The following is a 19918-nucleotide window of genomic DNA, read 5'->3' as shown; positions in this document are numbered from 1 at the left end:
TTCGTAGTCTGTTTCCGCCGTGTTTTTATCGGCGGTGCTCCCGTCCCGGAAAAGGTGGCGGATTGGTGGGTCGTGATAGGGTGGGCGGTACATTGTCTGCCGCCTGGCTGTTGGCGGGGACCGCCGCGCTGTTTGTTTGTTCCGCCGTGGCGGGCGGAGTGTTAATGCGGCGGGCTGTGTTGGCGGTTCCCGCCAGGGTCAGAATTGCATATTTTGGACCGCCGGCCTGTTGGCGGGTTGGCCGCCGCTTTATCACCGACCGCCAGGGTCAGAATGAGGGCCAAAATCTAAAAAACAACTTCACTAAAAGATGTATTTTTAAATCGGGAGTTCAGAGACCCCAAACTCCACATGTCTATCTGCTCCCAAGGGGAATCTGCACTTTAATAATATTTAAAGGCAGCCCCCATGTTAACCTATGAGAGGGATAGTCCTTGCTACAGTGAAAACCGAATTTGGCAGTATTTCACTGTCAGGACATGTAAAACACATAAGTACATGTCCCACCTTTAACATACATTGCACCCTGCCCATGGGGCTACCTAGGGCCTACTTTAGGGGTGCCTTACATGTATAAAAGGGGAAGGTTTAGGCCTGGCAAGTGGGCCACATGGGGTACAGCCTTCATTGCAATTTATACTACCACACATAGGGGCATATTTATACTCCGTCTGCGCCGAATGTGCGTCAAGAATTTTGACGCACATTCAGCGCAAACGTTGCCCCGTATTTAAACTTTGACGGCCGAGCCCGCGGATGACAGCATTTTGCCGTGTGTGTCATTTTTTGATGCGGCAACCCGCCTTGCGTTAATCATATGCAAGGTAGGCGTTCCTCGTCCAAAAAATGACTTAAACGGCCGTGCGTCGTATTTATGCTTTCGAGCAAAAATGATGTACGGCCGGGAGGCGGAGCCGGAAAATGACTCACAGACCGATTTGCGTCAAAAATTAACGCCTGGGTCAGGGCAGGCGTTAAAATGGGGCAAACACACCTGTATTTAATCAGAACACACAGAAGCAACAGCAGAGCAGCACCAGGGAGACATGGAGGTGATTCTAATCCAGCGTGCACGCAGACGCAGAGCCCAGCAGCAACATCAGCAGCTACCACAATACCAGCAGGGACCCCAAAGGCAGCGCAGAAGGCAGGAGAGGATATTCCGCCCCAGAACAACCCTTCATGGCCTCAGGGAACACAACATCATCCAGAGGTACAGGTTGAACTGGCAGGCCATTCAGTAGCTGCTGTGCAACATTAAACCGCAGTTGGCACCCACTTTGCTGATACCCGCACCATCCCAACAGAAACCAAGCTGCTTGCCGTACTTCACATGCTGGCAAGTGGCTCTTTTCAAACAACTGGTGCCCTGGTTGCCAGAATATCACAACCATCATTCTCCGCCTTTTTGCCCAAAGTACTGGATGTCATCATTGGACTTACACCCCGCCACATCTGCTTCCCTAACACACTGCAGAAGCAGCAGGAAACAAAACAGGGGTTCTACCTCATCAGTGGCTTCCCGCATGTCCTTGGTACAATCGACTGCACACATGTACGTCTTGTGCCACCTGCTGCAAATGAACACCTCTACCGCAACAGGAAGCACACACATTCCATCAACGTGCAGGCCATTGTGGATCAGCAGGGAATGATCACCAACATCGTGGCTAAATATCCTGGGAGTGTCCATGACTCCTTCATGTTCCGTCACTGCACCATCAATGAACACTTCCAGGATGGACGGTATGGCAATGGACTACTTGTTGGTAAGTACAAAAAACCTACTTATATACACACTGCACAACAACCCTCTAGGACACACAACACATACACCACAACAGCAACATGTGAACAGGAACACACTGAGGTCGTGACATCGCTAGCTATGTTTCTTAGGTCACCATTGAACCTGTCACACATCGGAAATTACTGTACAGCCTAATGTTAAGACGTCAAAGATCACAACGTGTGGAGTGGATTACCTAAATGTCACCTTGCAAAATGTAAGTGTCCCAATGACGTTTACATGAATCCATTGCATAAGTCTGAAGGTATGGGATGTCCAGGGTACATTGATATGAATGTGTTAACACCACTGTCAATTTTAACCTGTGTATGGAACTATCAACTCACCCCCAGTGAAGACACAGGGACACCTGTATCACAAGTCACAATGCTAGGGAGGGCATACTGTACTGTAAATCCCAAAACATACTGCTGACAAACGGTCAACAGACAAACACTCGTTCAGCCAAGGAAACAACACAATGCAGATGGTACATCCTACAAGCCTAGGGTGCTACATTATAACACAAAAGAGTCACAGACAACACAAGACAACTACTGCCATGCAAGGTCATTTCAAAAGGGCCAGCTACATCAACATGATCCCATTCATTTTCTCTTGCAGCTGATCAGGGGTATGGCATCCAGCCATGGATAATGACACCTATTGGCAACCCGAGTACTGCTGCAGAGCGTGCCTACAACAACGCACATAGGAGGACACGCAGCATAGTCGAGAGGACCTTCGGCATCCTCAAGTCAAGGTTCCAGTGCCTCGACATCACTGGTGGTAGCCTCCTATATTCCCCGGAGATGGTCTGTAAGATCATCCTAACATGTGCAATATTGCACAACATTTGCATCAAAAGGAACATTCCCCTCCTGGAACCAGAGCCGCACATGCCTGAAGAGGAGGAAGAAGAGGATGCTGGCCTGCAACATGAGGGGGAACTACAGAACACGGCCGCTGGTATTCGCAGGCGGCAACATCTCATCAACAATTTCTTTTAAATCTAATCACCATCACCACTTTAGTTAACTAATTTAAATAAACACCTATAATAATCACCATATCATGGTCTGGCTAATCATTTTTGCACACCTTCATCTCTACTTATCAGAATAAGAGTGTTGCCTCATGGAGCATTGCTGATATACTGATTAGGACACTGAAAATCCCAGCACTAATGTGATGCCTAACATACACTGGTCACATACACACACACTGTAAATGACATCTATCATGTACATTTCTCCTTTGAAGGCCAATAGCAGAGGACCACACCTATTTCACACATACATTTTGAAATCAAGGTCCAACGGAAAACAAGCCTCATACATGAGGCAGTCGATGTGCTTTTGCATCAGTAACAGGAATGTCTGACCAGACCCTTGACAGCAGTAAGTCCAACTGCATCCAATATTTGCAAGGACTATCTGTCACTAGAGTTCGATAGAAGCAGAACATAGACAGCACAAGTGCCACTCATATGAGCAGCATTGCACACATGACATTCCATGTACATGTCAGCCCATTCCCTAACTCCTGACACACCCATGCACGTGGTCACAACCCACCTGTCTGAAGAGGTCCCTGGAATACTAAGATATGTACCCTGATATTACCTCCTCTACACACACAGACTAACAATAGCAATCCAGTGTGCTCCACCCTTTCCTATGGTATGCCTTTGTCATAGAACATCTGACTGCATGGACGTCAGGTTAATTTATACACTGTCTTCTAGTTTCAAAGCCCTGTTAGCACCTGTAGATTGCTTCCCGTGTGAAAAAGTATGTTGGCCCTTAGTATGCAAATCTCACCTACAGGACTGGTGAGAAACAGATGCAGCCCACGCCTGTGATCACCCCCATGCACACCAACCATTTCAACAAGCACCGCCCCTGCTGATGCCTGGAACAGCATAGGAGTTGCCATTATGACAAATACACCGTTAAGCATTGATACTAATTAAGCCGTGTAACACAGCCCTTGGGTTCATTTGTCACCTTCAAAAACACAGGACATAAACAGTTTGACATGTCAACTGTCTAGTTCGTCCTCCAAACAGTCTGAGTCAGACCACTGATTATGTAACTTGTCAAATTGCTGGATCCTGAATCACCCTGCATTCTGTCAGCCTGACTGGCATCTGTCTGTGCATCACACTAAAGTATCCCTGTGTCTACATATGTACCACACTTGCGTTGGCAAACCTCTCATTCATCAGAGGGTATTGGGCATGGGCTTCTTCAATGCATACCCAAATACATTGTATAGCATCATCTGCTTTTTAACTGTACCATTTGAGTTACATCCTCTGTGAAAAGCAAAATTCATGGCTCATCCCTTGTCTGGGTCTCATTTATGCATGAATGACAAAGTGTGACAGTGTCCCAGGGCAGTATGCAGGGATTGGGTATGGGGCCTTCAGCAGAACCAGCAACTTCAGATAATGTCCATGAAAAATCCACACATGTCAGGACCCTGACAGTTCACACACAGAATCACAGTGCTCACAACATATTGATGGGCCATGTGTGGTTAATAGCTGCGAGAATAATCATCACAGAGGCTATGATGTTCCCAGATGCAGTGGGAATTGCAGAGGCTAACCTGTGTACAAATGTTGTAATGACACCTGCCGGAACATGACACCTGAGACATTATCTCACTCAGCACACTAAGGTTGCCCTGTTGACTGTCATTACACATTTTTAGTGACAGGTTGGGACCATCCCCATGTAGGTTCACATGTCCTCATCCACTTTACTCACATTGATCAACCAAGGATACTCAGTAGATACAGGAATAGCTGCTACTGACTCATGATGAGCCCTGGACCGAACTGCGACAAATTACACCCCAAACTATATACAGGATCATCATTGGACCACACACATGAACAAGACACCTATGTGCAATTGATCACTGGAAATATGTGCACACGTGCTGCCTTGTATGCTGGTCCACCACAGCCACTTGATAGTTGGGGCTCACTTCTATGGCCTCAACTGTGGTGTCATCATACATTTGAGATTCACCCTTGTCTGTCTGTGCAAACAACATGGTACCCACTTCCTCAATGCATGTGTATGACTCACTGTGGGATTCACCAACTAGTGCCTAGGAAGCTGTTACCAAAACTCTAGGACATAGGATGTTGAAAATGTGGACCATTGACATGAACAAGCGTCTGCCATCTATCTGGTGCATGCTTTGTCACATGTGGTGTCTACGTTACTCTAAATCTTGGAAGTCCACATTACGGATGTTGCTACATGTATGACTAACACATGCCCTCTCTCAGTTCCACAATGACTTGCATCTAAGGATTGGACACATGGACGTCACATTCCTACAAGCATATGTGCAATAATGCTTCATGTGATACACACACACTTGTTCAACAAATACATTAGTTGCCAAAGCACACACTTTGAGCCAAAGGCATTTAGGTATTGTACATATGTGTGTCACAATGCTATCCTCTCCTTATGCCAAACATGCCCAATTTGTGCAACACATATATGTTGGCCACACTTATGACCATCTATTGCGTCAGCCAACCATAAAAATACTGTGAAGGTAGTAGCGGATCATGGTCCGGTGCAGTCTGATGTCACACATGTGAACATGCACCATCAACACCATAGTGTGTTCATTCAGCCTATCTCTGATGTGTCCCAAATGTAACATAACATAAAAACTGAAAAAATGCCCAATACCAGTTAATGCACTGACATTTTGACGTTCCTAGCGTTCTGCGTCATTTTTTGGCCACCAATACAGTATTTGCGTCATTTTTTGGACGCACAGGAGTGAACATTAGGCCGCATCCAGATATTTGTACAGGCCATGTACTATTATTTGGATGCGGGCTAATTTTCACTCCTGTGCGTCAAAAAAATTGACGCAAATACAGTATTGTTGGACAAAAAATGGCGCATAACGCGAAAAAGGGTGGACATTTCATACAGGAAGTGATGTAATAGGATATCCTGTTTACAGATCATGTAGAGTAGGTGTACTTTCTCTTTCACTTTGCAGTCTATGATTCTTCTAGACTGTGTGGCTGTGTAGAGAGTGGTGTCCTGAGATTTTGTGCTTTTTTGTCCTGTGTGCTATCTGTATTGTCAATTTGTGAAATAAATATTGTTGGTGTATACTGTCCTACTGTGTTTTGTGTACATTTGTCCATTTACCTAGTGTTTTTGTTGTTTGTGGGAGTCTGTTGTGGGTAGTGGTAGTTTGGGGATAGTTGGGCTCTTTTAGTTGTTAAGTTTACTTTTCATCTTTATTTGTACCCCTACTTTCCCCCTTTTCCCCTTTCTATTTCTTTAACCCCTATTCCCTTTCACATTTCTACAATGTCTGGTAGGCCACGTCTTGGCAGGATGGGTGAAGAGGAGTTGGGGGGGTTCATATGGCTTGTGTGCCATTTCTTGCCACTCGTGATCGAGGCAAGGGGCAGGGTGATACAAGGGGTATCAAACAGAGGCGCGCAGAATCCGGTGGGGAAAGGTGCTGCATCACCTGCAGCGTGTGTATGCCAGCCAGAGGTTTGACCACCAGCTGAAGCACCGGTGGGCTGACCTCATCACCAGGGAGCAGGATCTCTTGGACCACCTGGGAATCGTGATTGGTGGCACTGTTGGTGAGTACTAATCATGTAAATGTGCATGATTAAATGCTCTGTAGTGACATAAGAGGATTTGTACTATGTCTGCCAGATAACTTGCTGACTGTGTGTAATGCTGGGGAAACATACAGGGATAATTGATGCACTACTGTAAGGATCACAATTGCTAGCTGTCAGGTAGCACGTGCTCAGCAAACTTACAGGATACTTTTCCGTGAAGTAAATTGGTGCGGCCTTTGTGTCAGACAACCAAACAAAATAGGAGCCAATCATGTCTATATAGGGCACTTTTGACAGAGAAGTAAAGATGTACCAACATATTGGCTAACTTTGTTGACGCAATAGCTAGACTGACTTTAGAATCACTACATGATGCAGAAAATGAGTGCTGCCTTCACGTCAATTGATAATAGCAAAGTGGCTCAGACATATGTCTCATGTGAGTCTGGTGAGTGTGGAAGGAAAGCGTTCACGGAACTACTATGAATGTTTGGGATTATTGTGTACCTTTATCTTTTTGGATATATGTCAGATCTGGATTTGGAAACATCGTGAAAAGGTGTAAGGTGCCCTCAGCTAACATCTTAGAATGTTTGTTGGAGTTAGTTGTGCCACATTCCAAATATGGATGGCAGTCCAAAGTATGCACATGGCTTCACATCTCCATGGTTGGTGCAAATCACCATAGCTGGGCCACATCAATTGAATCAAATGTAACAACAGGAGGGATTACAAAAGTCCCTGCCCTTCCCGCTGTACATTGTACCTATGTGTAATAAATGTGTCATGGCAACAAGGCATGTTTGACTGGTAATGCAGTCCTCGAGTAACCAGGCTTTGGATGTCTCTCTTGGATGCACATGATGAGACGATTACACTAATATTTTCTGGTCACCAATTACGGGGCATGTTTGCAACCACATGATAGTTAGGGCCAATGTATGTGTGCAGATATGTGTGTAACTGTTACAGGAGACCCATGCTATGTACAAGTTGGCTGTGATATATCAGATGCAGAATCATCATGTCTGAATGGCTGCCATTTCCTTATTCAGCCTACACATTGTATATGTTTATGAAATTGTTGCTCTGTGCACAGATTTTGAGCACATTTCTTCCTTCCATGCCTTACAGGTGGACCGGCACCCTACACTGTGGGAGAGGTGGCGACATTTGAGGACCCCGACCACTCCAGTAATTGTTGATATGTCTGTTATATGTTGTGTTTGCTGTTTATGGACTCGTGTGTGTTGAACGCATAGCAAGGTGTGATGCGTTGGGCAATCATTTCTCTTGTTCCATGAGTGGGATTTCACTTTCTCAAATGTTTTGAGTTGGCCAATGCGTATCCAATGGTATTATCTAGGGATTGTAGGTCATTCCTGTACGCCCCACTGTGAGTACTGTGGTTAGTCATGTGGATGACACTTGCATCAACAAGAGTCGCACTGGAAGTCAGCTCTGATTTAGTCAGCCTGTCAGACCCACATTCTCCAAGATTGGTACAGCAAATTGCTTTCCAATAGATTTCTGCTTCCCTATTTACCAACATACTTATGAAACTGTAGGTAGAACCTCCTAGCAGCATGTACTTCCACATGTAGTGCTACAAGTATGTGGAACTTGAGTGCAATGGCCTAGGTGTGCATGCAAATCATGATCATGAGTGTTCTTGCAACTCTGTGTCTGATGTAAGTCAGGCCTTACTGGAAGTATATGTTGTGTACCAAGTTCTGCATTTCCTGACATGTGTGGCCCTATGATTGGTCTAGGGTTTGCTGACTCCTAATTGTTGATAGACCTTACCTGTGGTGTGTGTGTGTACAGCCAAACACGTGTGGAGTTTTCTATACACTCCTCGGTGTACATGTTGTTGGAAATTGTTAGTTGTTTATCTACCCCCCACCCTCAAACACGGGCATGGGTTTGTGAATGGGGTACCTAGTACTGATGCTACCAGTATGTTACACATACATGTGAATAAATGACTGTTTGGTTGTAACCTAGTATACACACTCAGGTATGGCACTTGGTACTATACTGGTCAAGTCCAGTTACAACTTGCAGACCATGTGGCTTTAGTTTTGCAATCCGTACACTGACATTTGTAGCCCAGGTCTTGGCGGAGGACATGCAGCATGATTCTTAGCTGATAACTGGCAGAACTCAGATGGCAAGTCAAAGCCAGTTGTTACCCATCTTGTAGGTTATGGATGTGCTATGTGTGATGTGACCTTTGTAGGCTGGCCTGGCATGTACTTCCTCAGGGACATTCAATGATCTGTATTGTGATATGAGCGTTACAAGTAGAGTAGATGTATTGTCTGATTAACTTCTTGTGCCATTTCACACAATGCAGTTACTAATGTAGAATATTTGCATTTGTCTTCACAGCTGCAAACATGACTCCAGACCAGGTCCGTGAATTCCAGCGCCGGGCCATGAGATACCAGCACATCCTGCTGGTGGAGTCGGGGTTCAGGAGGATGGCCCGGCGATATCGCCACGAACGGGCCTCCAGGGCATGGAGAGCCTTCCCACAGGGTGGGCCTACTTTGCCCACCACAGCCACCACCAGCACAACCTCCACTTCAAGCCAGGTGGCCCCACCCACAGCTGGGACTGTTATCCCTACATCTGCTGGACTTCCAGGCCCCAGCATTGCTACAGGTGCAGGACAGCCCACTGGGCCTGGCTCCACACACACACAGACCTCCTCCACCGGTACCCAGACTGCTACAGCTCCATCTGTTGACCCTGCAGCCTTCCACAACATGGAACGGAAGATGGACCGTGTGCTGCGCTAGTTAAGGCACCTGAGCCGGGATGTGCGCCACATTAACCGGCGTGTTAAGTCAATCAAGAGGACCCTCCGCAGGGCCAACCTCTAGACTGTATTTGAAATGGAAATGATTCCCTCCCCTTCCTCCTCTTTCCTTGTTCTTATAGTTAGTGGGCTTAGGGGGCTTAGTGTTAGGTTAGTATAGGCTGTTACTTTAGTTAGTGTTAGTGGGTGGGGGGTCCTGATTCTTTCTATTTTTACTTATTAAGTGTGTGTGTGGGTGGGTGGGGGGCTATGTTGGGGTTCTTGTGTGTTTAAAAAACAAAATACCACAAAACAAAAAAATACAAAAAAATATATATTTGTTTAGGATAGTAAAGTATGTGTTTAGGTTAGTATGTGTTGTCCTCCATGTGTCCCGTCTCATAAGGGGGGTGGGGGGTGGATTTTTAGAACGTTTCGTTACATGTGATGAGTAAGTGTAGCTTAGGTTAGTTAGGGACAGTTGTGGGTAATGAGTAGTCAGGGTAGATTAGGGTAGGTAAGATTTTTCCCTCAGTTTCCTCTTCTGTGATTACCATTTAATAAATATTTGGTTAACCCTTAACAGTATGTGTAAAATGGTACTTGATCCTGGGTTTGGAATCAGTGTACATGAATTTTGTACTATTACATTTGTGTCCTATGCTACAAACAAATCCCAACTGAGCTGTACGATTGGCAGCTAGCCCAGAGCTACCTTGCAAAGTGCCCACCCTTCGTTGCAACCACCAATCACAGTTAATATGGATGACAATGTGTTTCTGTTGATAAGTGTGTTTTCAAAGTCACAAACAGTGCTTCCAGACTTGGTATTGGGGAAACAGTTTTAGGTCTGACCTCAGTGTGATGATCAAGGACACCCTTATAAGATGAGTTCTCATTGGCACTCTTGTATTCTTGTCTTCATGACTCTCATACGTCATTTGTGACACAGTTCAGCAGGATTACCTATTTGTATGTAAACTCAGACACCTTCATTTATGCAGTTTTTGTAGTGTTTGCTTAGATTAGTGTGCACTGTTATATGTGTTATTATTGCATGGTGACAACATTTTGCGTCCACTATTTGATGACTTAGATATCCCTTGAGGAAGCATTCTTCTGTCCAACACAGCATGATGGTGTATGGTTTCTCACTTCATCAGATCTTACCCTCAGGAAGGGCAGAGTATGATGCAATCATGGACACTGTGCTGATTTATCTGACTACATAATATCAGGACAGTTGTATTGACAAGCTACGTAATTTGACAGTAGGCACATTTCAGTTATCTACTGAACAGTTGATATGTCACATTACCCAGAGACAGATTTGTTGTGTAAGTGCTATTTATTGAAAAGTGCTGTAGTGCTATCTGTACATTGTCCATGATTGTGAGTCCATTATATTGTGATCCTACACAAGGGTTTACCAAAATGCTTTTGACATGCTGGGGTTGATGTTTCAGACAGTGCAGAGGGACAGTATTTGCCAATGAGTAGGAGAGAGACAATCACTGGGCTGGGTGACAAGATATACAGTGGTTTGCAGAACAGTGCTTGAGTACAGTTGTTGCAAGACTGGCAAGTTACAAAGCGCAGGACCTTGGTAATAGTTGGCCATGTGGCAGGGACTAGTGCTTCCGGGTACTTTTCCTTGTGAATGTGATCTGTTCCATGTCTTCTTCTTCTGATGTGTGTGTTGCCTCCTCTGTCCTTGTTGGTGGTGGTTGTGAAGGGGCAACACACACATCAATGTTAGAAGACGTGGAGTCAGACATCCCGGTCGCTGCCCCCCTTGAAGGTCTTAAGGGCAGTACTGCAGCAAGGAGGATCTGCTGGTTCTTGAGAATAGTAGCCACATCACAATGGTAGGCAGCCTGGTCGGCCCTGAGGGGTTCAATGTTGCATTTGTGCACGCGTTGACAGGATTGCTGTTGTAGGTGTTGGGTCAACTGTATTACAGCTGTGCTGATTTCCTTCTGGGTTTTTTGCAGTTCCTGCAAGATAGATGTTAGGGCTTGCATAGCTGCTGCTTGATCTGCAGATGACATAATGCACAAATGCACCCCCTCTAGGCTGGCTGCCATAGTTTGCATCCCCACCCGCACCTCCTTGGCCAGCTCCCGCTGTACTCCAACTACAGTTCTCTCAAAGCTGGTGCCAGTGTCATCTGAGTCCTCAGCTGTATTGGAGCTGGCAGGTCTTACAATTGGGGTGGTGGGTGGATCCTCTGCGATGGCTGCTTGTTCTGTGCTCCTCCTTGTGACTGAAGGTGGGATCCTTACCATTCCTGGCTTGTGGAGTGGGATCCTTCACTGTCTTGCCTCCAGGACTAGGAGGTGGCTCCACTGTCCCCATGGACTGTTTGGCTGAGGTGCTGGGCTAGGTCATTGGGACCCTGTTCTTACGAGCAGGAAGGGGGGAGGGGGAGGGAAGAGGTCAAGTTGGACAACAAAAAGCTTCTTAGGGACGGTGGGGTGGGAAGAGGGGGGAGGGATGGCAGTGGAGGCTGAGGGAGTGGTTGTTGGAGGTGTATGTCTGCTGGACTTGGGTACAGGTGTATGGGCAGTGTGCGTGTGTGAGGTGGATGGCTGCTAGGTGTCTGAGTGCTTGTGTTTGTGTCTTTTAGGAGGGGGGACAGACAGGGTGGGAGAGGACATGGGGGACGCATGGATGGATGTTGTGGAGGTGTCTGCTAGTGAGGTGTGTGTGTTGCTTGGTGTGGTGATGCTGGTGGTGGATGTTGATGCAGTGCATGCAGGTGTGAGTGTGGATGTGACTGTGAGGGAGGTGGAGGCGGAGGAGGAGGGGGAGACTGTGGAGGCAGTTGATGTGGTTGTGTATGCAACTGTCTGGTGTTTGCGTGAGTGCTTTGGTGCCTGTGTTTGACTGTGCCACTCTTGTGCGATGTCTTGTGTGCATGCTCATCTGTATGTGTGCATTGGATGGGTTGGGGTTCAGGAGACTGGGACTTGGAAGTGGTAGTTGAAGGGGGAACGGTATGAACAGGGACAAGGGCTGCCATCAGAGAAGAGGCCAGAGCCTGAATCGATCTCTGTTGGGCCGCCAATTCACTGTGGATGCCCTGCAGGAATGCATTGCATTGCTACATCTGGGATGCCAGCCCCTGTATGGCATTCACAATGGTTGACTGCCCTACGGAGATGGATCTCAGGAAGTCAATAGCCTCCTCACTCAGGGCAGCATCGCTCACTGGGGCAGGGCCTGAGGTGCCTGGGGCGAAGGTGTTGCCCACCCTCCTGGGTGAGCGGGCACAGGAAACTCTCTGAGGGGCTACTGGGAGGGCGGTGCTGGTACGTGGGATGGCGGCTGTTCCTGCAGCTGGGGAGGTCACAGAGGTGTCCGCCACCATCAGGAAGCTTCCATCAGAGGAGGTATCTGAGTCTGTTTTGCCACCTCCTGTCTCCGCCGTGGTGCTCCCCTCACCCTCCATCCCACTTGTTACCTCGGCACCGGTTGACTCTGCCTCCTGGTCCTGTGGAATGCAGTTCCCTCTGTCGCCAGTGTCTCTGTTCCTCCGCCAGATGATGCTAATGCACACATGGACAGGATGACAGAAGAAAAAATGGGGAGAGAGAGAAAGGGAGCACTAGGTCAATTACTGCACCAACACCACAGAAGGCATACACAGTATTGTCACACACAGGGATCAGGATTGAGCACTATACATTGCACCGCCAAACAATTGGCTAGATGCCACAGCAAGATAAGGGCTAACCACTGCCAACTGCACCCCTCCTGGGACCCTCTAAGCCCTGTCTGACATGGAATTCAACCTGGCTAGGTTACCTTGAGTTCCCTTTCAACCATTACCCTTGAGCTGGATCACGCTGTAATGTCTGGCCTGGCATTAAGGGGCACCCACTAACTGACATCCACCACCCGGATCCCATTCCACCTACCAATTATTGTTGTAACGGCCACTATACTCACCCCTTGGTGGCTTCTGTGATGCCCTCAAGCGCCCATCCAGCTCTGGGCAGGCCACCGCCAGTATGAGGGCCATCAGGGGGGCACCTGGCCCTCATTGAGAGGCCATCCCCAGCTGGGCCTCGTGGTCTTCCATGCCCAGAGCCTCAGGTCCTCCCACCGTTTCCGACAGTGGGTGCTCCGCCTGCCATAGACCCCCAGGGTCTGCACGTCCTTGGCGATGGCACGCCATAATCCCTTCTTTTGATTGGCGCTGACCTGCAGAGGCGATACAGATGGGAGAACACCATTACAGATACAATCCAACCTGTCACACATATGGCCCAACAATCCTGTTTCCATCACCATTAGCACACACATCGCCCGGCACCCACCATGTACACCACCACAAGACATTCCCCCTAATGACACGATGCATGCACACACATCTCCATGCATCCTTCCCACATGCAACGTGCCCAAGGTTATTCACCTCTTGGTCTGGAGGCCCATACAGCAGTCCGTACTGGGGTAGGACCCCATCCACCAATTGCTCCAACTCCTCTGCAGTGAAGGCATGGGCCCTTTTCCCAGTCACACAGGCCATGGTAGGTTCCAGACACAGGTCACAGCAGCTAACGCAGTGTAGGTGTTCTCCTGTTGAAGGTCAGTAAATAAGTGAGGATTCAGATAGAAAATGGCCATTACATCCGCGGTGGTGTATACTGTCACTGCCAGTGCTGATCCCCATTGGTCACTGTACTCCATAGATCCCCATATTATCCGATGAGGAATTGCACAGTGGTGCAAGACCGCCTTCTGCCACGACGCCAAACGTCGGTGGAGTTACCTCACTTCCACCTGTCACTACATACAGGACAGGCGGTCGCCATTTCATGGTGGTGGACAATGATCAGATTAACCTTAACTGCGTCATTGCCTAGATTTGCACATACCTTGCCATTCGCACTGTCCCATCACATAAATGCACTATGTACACTGAGGTGGTGGTTCCATTGTTTAAATTGTGACAACCTACTCACTCTTGTGTCCCTTAGATACCTACCGCAGCAGGTGAATAGGAGGAGAAGACAAAGCCCTGTGTAAAGCCCCCTTGTGGACATGGCTACACTAGAGGACAGGCACAGTGTACTGACTTATAGACTGGACAGGGCCACAATCACAGAGCTGTGTGCCCAATTGGAGCCTGACCTGATATCAGCTAACCGTCATCCCATTGGGATCCCCCTCTTGTGCAAGTGCCATCAGTGCTCCATTTCCTGGCAACTGGTTCTTTCCAAGTGACAGTGGGCTTGGAAGCAGGAATGTCACAGCCAGTGTTCTCAGTCGTGCTGGCAAGGGTTTTGTCTGCCTTGGTAAAACACATGTGCAGCTACATTGCTTTCCCTCAGGTGGAAGGTTTTGCCACTGTGAAGGTAGGATTCTATGCAATGGGGCATATCCCCAATATTATTGGGGCGATTGACGGTACACATATTGCGTTTGTCCCCCCCCCGCCAGAATGAACAGGTGTTCAGGAATTGGAAGATTTTCCACTCACTGAATGTGCAAATGGTGAGCCTGGCGGACCAGTACATCTCCCATGCCACTGCCTAGTATCCTGGGTCGGTGCATGACGCCTTTGTCCTGAGGAATAGGAGAATCCCAAATGTGATGGCCCAACTACAGAGGCACAGGGTGTGACTAACATGTGAGCCAGTGCCCCCACCCACTGTATGTCAGTGTATGCCTTCTGGTGTTATCCACACAGCATAGTGTAAGACTAAATGTTGCCCCTCAATACTTGCTGGTGCCTCTGGCTACCCAAACCTATTGTGGTTCATGACCCCTGTGAGGAATGCCAGGACAGGGGCTGAGGACCGTTGTAATGAGGCACATGGGCAAACCAGAAGAATAATCGAGAGGAAGGTGCCTCCATCTGAAACGTGAATCCCTGTGCTACTCACCCGGAAAGGTCTGCAAGAATGTAGTGGCATGCTGGATGTTGCACAACCTGGCCCTCAGATGACAGGTGCCTTTTCTGCAGGAGAAGGAAACTGGAGATGTCCCAGTGGCAGCAGTGGACCCTGAGGACAGTGAGGAGGAGGAGGGAGAGGATAAGGATGTGGACAACAGAACATAAATTATACGTCAATACTTCCAATGTCACACAGGTGAGACAGTGGAACTGATCATTGCTCTGACTATTGATTTCATCTGTGTGACTGTAGCATGATGGCATTCACTTCCTTTGAATCTCATCTTGCTGCCACCTAGGGCTTCTCATTTTCCAGATGTTGGTGATATGACAACAAGGTCCTGATGTGATCACTACAGACAGTTACAGGTCATTAATTGTATGCTATCCCAGTGTTCAGATCATTTGCACTAGATATGACTGTTCCCATAAATGCACATTTTCAACACATAAAACAGTGTCACTCAAATTGTGTTCAAGGGTGTTTATTGTAGTGCAAATAATTGACGGAAAAGTGCAATGGAATGGAGTGATGATGGAGGAAGGTCCAGGGTATTGTTCCAGTCTGCTTGTAGCACAGGTTCAGTATCCAAGGGGCCATAGGAAGGGGAGCAAAGGCAGTTCATATTGGACAAGGTGACAGAGTGGGACACAAGGGGGACAATCAGGAGAGTCTCATTTCCTGGCAGTGGTCTTGGTTTCGGCAAGTGTCTCTGGCTTCTGTCTGGGTCGCAGGAGCAGGGGTGCTGGTTGCCTGTGAGTTGTGTGGCGGGGCCTCCTGTCCACTAGCTGCAGCAGAAGTGGTGGGCTGTCAATAGACTGGCTAGTGGTAGGGGCCCGCTGCTGTGCTGTCTATTCCCTCATGATGTTGGCCATGTCTGCCAGCACCCCTGCTAAGGAGATCATGGTGGTGTTGAGAGCCTGCAAGTCCTCCCTGATCTCCTGATGGTGTTCCTCCTGCAGCTGCATGTTCTCCTGCATGTTGTTCAGGATCTGGCCCATCGTGTCCTGGGATTATTGGTAAGCCACCAGGACATTAGTGAGTGCCTCCTGGAGAGTCGGTTCCCTGTGCCTGTCCCCCCGGCACACAGCGGTCTTCCCAGTGTCCCTGTTGCTCTCTGCCCCTGTCCCCTGAACGGTGTGCCCACTGGCACTGACTCCAGATCCCTGATTGTCTTGGGGGCGAGATGTGGTCTGGGTTCCCTGTACAGGTGGGCACACTGCTGATTGACATGTCCTGGGGACAGAGGTGTGGGGACACTGGGTGGGTGCTGTGGTGTTGGATACAGATCGGGGAGGCTCTGTGGTGGACTGTGAGTGGGCTGGGGTGACCGTCTGTCCAGTGGTCCCTGATGGGCCAGGTAGTTGATCCAGATCCAGAAGTCCAAGATTACTGTAATCACTGGGGGCATCTTTGTTTGGGGGACTGGATATTCGTGGCACCTCCTCTCCACTGAGATTGGCTGGGCCACCTGTGGGGATGTGAGTGATGCATTATGCTTCATGCCTGTGACATATTGTACATCCCTAGCTTCCCCTCTATCATTGCTGTTGCCCTGCTACCTTTGAATGTGTATGGTGATGTATTGTGGGATTGTTAGTTCCCCTATGTTGTGCATGCTTTGGTGATAGGTGTCCATGCAAGGCTGGGAGGGCTGTCCATGCACTGGTATGGCATGCAGGGCTTGGCATTGGAGTTAGTCATCTGCATTGGTGCAGTGGGTAGGATGGATTATGGTGATGTGAGAGGGTGAGGGGTGAGATGGCATGCAGGTATGGGGGATAAGTGGTAAATGTTGACTTACCAGTGTCCAGTCCTCTGGCTACTCCAGTGAGTGCTTCTGGATGCAGTATTGCCAAGACTTGCTCCTCCCATGCTGTGAGCTGTAGGGGAGGAGGTGAGGGTCCACCACCAGTCCTCTGTATGAAGAGCTGGTGCCTTGCTGCCATGGAACGTACCTTCTCCTGTAGGTCATTCCACCTCTTCCTGATGTCGTCCCTTGTTCTTTGATGCTGTCACACAGCGTTCACCCTGTCCATGATTCTCCACCTTAGCTCAATTTTCCTTGCAATGGATATCTGCTGGACCTGTGCTCCAAAGAGCTGTGGCTCTTCCCTGACTACTTCCTCCACCTTGACCCACAACTCCTTATCTGTGAAACGGGGGTGCCTTTGTGGGGCCATGGGTGTTGTGTGTGTAAGTGTGGGTGTTGGGTACTGTGGTTGGGTATGCGTAGTGGCGTGCATGAGGGATGTATGGGTGTGGGTGTGTAGTAGTCGCAATGGTCTTGAAGTCTGTCTAGCGGCAATAATTTGTATTTGTAAGGGGTTGTGGGTAATGTGGGTGTGTGTTTTACAGTGGTGTGGGTGGGTGGGTTTGGTGTGTGTATGGGTGTCAGGTGAGTATTTCTTTAATTGGCCAATGTTGTGTAGTTTAGTATTTCAGTGTCCATTCTGAGCGCAGCAGTTTGTACCGCCAATGGTTTACTGCATTGAATGTCCGGCGTGATGATTCATGGGTCAGAATGTGGTGGGCATTGTTTTGTTGGCGTAACGGTATGGGTGTTGATACCGATAGTTTACCACTGACCCTTGGGCTGGTGGATTTGTGTGTGTGGCTGGGTTCTGTCGGTTTGGTGTGTGTGTGTCATAATATGGCGGACGGATATCTTCCACAGTGGCGGTATGTTGGAGGCTGTCATCGTGGAGGTAAGCGGGATTTACAGCCAATGTCATAATAAGGGCCGTAGTGTCGTCTGCGATAGATATCATTCAGACAGACATGTCCCTTTTATATCATGGACAAAGTCAGCTGCATTCCATCATACAGTTAGGTTGGGGGTAACAGACTTTGAAAAATGGCAGAATTCGATGGAAGTACATTAACGGTAGTGAATTGTTCACAGCCTTTAATTGATCCAGGGAACAACAGACAATGGCTAAAGGGGAAGCAAGTTTCACCATGCTTCAAATAGAGAAGTTAGAACGGTTGCCTTTCACAGTTGCAGAAAGTCCTGTATGGCTCCTACATGGCATCATTAATCTGCCCATTTCCACATTTCATTTTTCAAAATGCCTATAGCATCTTGCTGTGGGCAGGTATGAGCGACTAGGAGATAGCTATGTTAAAGGAGAGTGAGAGTTGCCCTTTGAATACAAATGTCTGAACGGCGAAACAGAGGTCTTTCTCAGCGGAAGCGGATGCAAGACTACTGTTAGTCATTCAATGATCTACAAGCAGGTGTCCCTTTATGGCCTTTGCAATCCGGGGTTGCGAATTTGGCCTGTTTTTTGAAGGGTACTCCCATCCCTTTGATTCGACCAGCATTTCATGTACTTTTGAATGGAAGTTGTGTTTGGCTGAGCGACCAAAGCTGTTGCAGTATGCGACAATTAATTGCCTACGCAATTTCAGTCTCTAAGGTAGTTACGTGTTGTGGACAAGTTTTATTTCCCCCCACACAAGAGATAAAGTATCAGAAATGCGGCCTCACGTTGATACTGTTAATGTAAATTATGACAAGCTGAGCAGACTAAAGGTACTACTGTTCCAACAACAAGTTGCGTTGACATCAGCTAGAGAGACGTATGCTCACCAGATTGCAAGATCATCAGCCGAGATACAATCCCTATTAAATACCAACTTCCCCAAGCACTTTGGAGAGCTGGTATCCAGAATTTTCAATACCTCGAGCACTACTGGGATTGTCCACTTCTATAAGGCTGTTGGGACTGGATTTGTGTCCATCTTCCAGACTGTCTTCGGATTCATTCCATCGGCCATCCTTTCACTCTTTTCCAGTGTGTTTGGTGGCTTTAATATAATTTTGGCATTGATTGGCCGAATACTGTTGCTATTTCTTATGATTTGCAGTGGTTGTGTTTCTCCAGCTACTCAAAGCAATGGAGCCACTGCCACCAGCTCAACTGTGCTGTAAATGCATGGGTCAGGTCTTTAATGCTTTGTTGCTGGAAGAATTGGAGCGTGATTGGTCATTGCTATTCCAACCACTCTTATGGTGTGTGCAGCCAGTCTTTCACTGCGTATGGTGCCTCTTCAATCACTTCCCTACAGTGTATCTTGCTGTTACGCCAGTGCCTCATGTGAACCAAGCACTGCTGATGTCCCTCATGAGGGTTCATTCACGGTTGTGCCCTTGAAACTAAGGTTGATTTGCAAGGCCACTTATGAGCCCCTTGGTGAAAGATCTGCCTTTTTTTGGCACTGTGGAGAGTGTCACTCCTGCAGGTGGACCTGCAGAAGAGACTAACAAGCACAACTGCTCTGTGGATCTGTCTGCCTATCCTGTGATTGATCTAACATCTGACGATGTGGCCTCTTTCCTGAGGTCCTTTCCATTAGATGGCTTCAAAGATGCTCTTCAAGATCATGACTGTTGTTAGAAAAATTTGATGAACGGCTTACTATACCAAATTCAAAGTTTGCATTTCTTGCCTTTACTTTGGCCTGCTGTTCATGTCATGATCGACCTTATATCTCTTTGTATGTTTTTAGCTATTGATTTTTAACGTTTTTAAATGTGATTTTGTAGCTAGTTTTTATGCTTTTAGCTTTTAGTTAAGAGCATTTTTTAGCATTGGTTCATTCACCTTCGGTGGTGTCAATTTCTGGTGTCATACTTTTTACAGCAATGGAGAGGGTGTAGTGAATTCTAGTTTGTTTTAATGGGATACAGGAGTTAGCTTAGCCTTTGGCTTGCAGATTCATGCACCCGTCACCTAGTGATTTTTACCCTACTTAGCTAGCTCTGT

The sequence above is a fragment of the Pleurodeles waltl genome, chromosome 10, assembly GCF_031143425.1.
Source record: "Pleurodeles waltl isolate 20211129_DDA chromosome 10, aPleWal1.hap1.20221129, whole genome shotgun sequence".
NCBI lineage: Eukaryota > Metazoa > Chordata > Amphibia > Caudata > Salamandridae > Pleurodeles > Pleurodeles waltl.
Note: the sequence above shows the minus strand (reverse complement) of the source record.